This window comes from Psammomys obesus, unplaced genomic scaffold (assembly GCF_907164565.1).
Source record: "Psammomys obesus unplaced genomic scaffold, mPsaObe1.curated_primary_1811, whole genome shotgun sequence".
Classification (NCBI taxonomy): Eukaryota; Metazoa; Chordata; class Mammalia; order Rodentia; family Muridae; genus Psammomys; species Psammomys obesus.
Genome location: NW_026596039.1, coordinates 2,862,331 through 2,865,140, shown reverse-complemented (window position 1 = coordinate 2,865,140; position 2,810 = coordinate 2,862,331). Strand labels below are relative to the sequence as shown.

At 44.3% G+C, this 2,810-nt stretch overlaps 1 pseudogene; it reads right to left on the bottom strand.

Moving 5' to 3' along the window:
- Positions 1–685: 685 nt before the first annotated feature.
- On the bottom strand, positions 686–1,244 carry LOC129687761 (60S ribosomal protein L9-like; annotated as a pseudogene).
- Positions 1,245–2,810: the final 1,566 nt, after the last annotated feature.

Here is a 2,810-nt window from a genome sequence, read left to right as displayed (position 1 = left end):
CAGCCACTTTTGATGAGAACTGATAGACTAAGATCAGAAAGAAGAGGAGAACCTCCCCTATCAGTGGACTTGGGGAGTGGCATGCATGCAGAAAGGGAAGGGAGGGTGGGATCGGGAGGGGAGGAGGGAGGGGCTTATGGGGGGATACAAAATGAATAAAGTGTAATTAATAAAAAATTAAAAAAAAATACAACATTAAAAAAAATGTTCATCACAATAGTCAGAAAGCTGAGGAGGGAGGGTGGGATATTCATTCCATCTGGGCTCCCCAGCTAGCTCCAGTCTCAAAACAAAAAAAACCAAAAACAAAAAAACAGAGTTCAGATCTTGGCAGTGTTAGCCCTAACTTCCCAATGTCTCTTTGGAAAGACACCCTGCACCTGGGGAGGGGCTGGACCACAGGAGGTGCTGGACCAAGGGGGTCCAATGCATTTGAGGGTTTGGAGAGCCCTTAAATACTACATGTTAGCTACAGGTAGCCTCAAGACCCCACCTCCTTAAAAATTAAGACTACACCTGCCTGATGGCACAATTCTTTAATCCTAGTTACTCTGGAGGTTGAGGCAGGAGAATCACAAGTTCTTTTTTTTTTTTTTTTTTTTTCAATATGAGTCTTTTATTGTTCCCAAAGACACCCCAAATCAAACTTATAATTCAAGATCTTGTTTCTGGAGGTGGGTAACTAAGGTCTTATTCATCAGCCTGCTGCACAGTTCCCTTTTCAGACACATAGATACCATCCAAAAACTTTCTGCTATCCTTGTTTTTAACTGTTGTGGCTTGCTGAATCAGAGCCGCTGAAATTGAGACAGGTTCAATATCATTTCTGTCAAGGATTAATTCATCCTTCTGGGCTTGAGAGACAGAACAAGCAACACCTGTCCTCATCTAAACCCTGTAGATATATTTTTCACCCAAGAAATTTTGGGTTTTAACCAAAGATCCATTTTCCCGGATAACGACGTTGATGGGGAAGTGAGCATACACAGACCTCATCTTGTAGGGGAAGCCCAGCGAACCACCCTTGATCATGTTCTGAACATGAGATGGTTCTGACGGTGGCCAGTTCCTTTCTGCTATCCCACCATTTGTCAGCCCAGAGCCTCTTCCTTTTCTTCCCAAGAAGACTTAGCTCTACACTGATGTGATTGAAGTCCCTCTGCAGGGTTCCCTGGGGCCTCAATAACTGTGAGCCCCTTCAGAGTGATGCTGACATTTTCTGGGATGCTGAGAATGGTCTTCATTCTCGAAGTAGATGAGACAAAGAGCCAATCACAAGGTCTAAGGCAGCCGCAGATACATGAGGAGTTCCTTGCTAGTTCTGGCATCTTGGTGAGGCTGCATCTTGGAATAAAATGTAGACAAGGAGCTTGGGAAGATCCCTCAATGATAAAACACTTGCATTGCACTGCAAAGATAAAAGTAATTTAAAATGAGAGTAAACAGAGCAGCATGGAGAGGGAGCAGCAGGGAGGGGTGCTGGACAAAAGGCACCAAGATACAGGAAGAATAAATCATAAGTATTTAAGGTCACAAATATATAATTTGACCAATGTCACCATCCCACTGATAGATGTGCCACTGTGTCTGTCTTCATTATATGCGGTTACAATTTATCACAAATTAGCTAAATAATGGCTTAATATTTAAAAACAAACAGGGAAGATGAATCTCCTTGCTTGCTTCCCACTAATGCAGCTGAACTACGCTAAAGCATAGAGACAGAAGTTGACCAGAATCTCAAAAGGGAAGAGTTCCAGACAAAAAAAAAGTAGGGGAGGCAAGTAAGCATGAGTTCAGGGTTCAGATCCTCAGGACAAGGTAAATGGCAGGAGGGTGTCTGGCCTACCTGGGATCCCAGAGGGCGGTGGCACAGACCAGATCACCCAGAGCAAGCTGGCTAACTGGATGAGCCACAAAGGTGAGCCCCAGATTCATCAAGGGACCCTGCCTTCACATTTAAGGTGAAGAGCAATCGAAGGATATAGTCAACGTCAACTTGCAATGGCTATTTGGGGTTGTCAACTTGACTACATCTGGAATTAAGTAAAACCCCAAAAAGGCCTGGGCACACCTGTGAGGGGTTTTTGCTTAACTGAGTCATTTGAAGTGGGAAGATCAGTGTCTAATCTGGATCTTTGAGGTGGGAAGACACACCTCTAATCTGGGCCATGCCTTCTGCTGGCAGCCTATAGAAAGAACGTGGAAGAAAAAGACCTTTTGTCTCTGCCTGCTTGCTCTGGCTCTTGTCCCTTCACTGACATTAGCACCTTTTTCTTTGAGATTCCAGTGTATACTGAAGACCAGTTGAGACGTCCAGCCTCAAGGACTGAACCACTTCTGGATTCTTGGACTTCCCATTCACAGACAGAATTGTTGGACCTCTTTCTCTATCTATCTATCTATCTATCTATCTATCTATCTATCTATCTATCTATCTATCTATCTCTGTCTATCTATGTCTAGATATAGATAGATTCATTCTATGAGTTGTTCCTCTAGAGAACCATGACTAATACAAACTCACACTTGCACACATGTGTACACACAGGCTCACGAACACCACCAGAGCCTGAGTGATGCTCTGTGGATAAAAATGCCTGCCACACAAGCTGCACGACCTGAGTTCAATGGCCAGACCCCACAGAAGTGGTAGGAGAAAACTGACTTCAAAAAGTGTCCTCTGACCTCCAGACACATGCTGTGGCACAAACACCCCCTACACACACACAAACACACAGAGGAGGGAGCCACACACAACACACACACACACACACACACACACACACACACACACACACACACACACA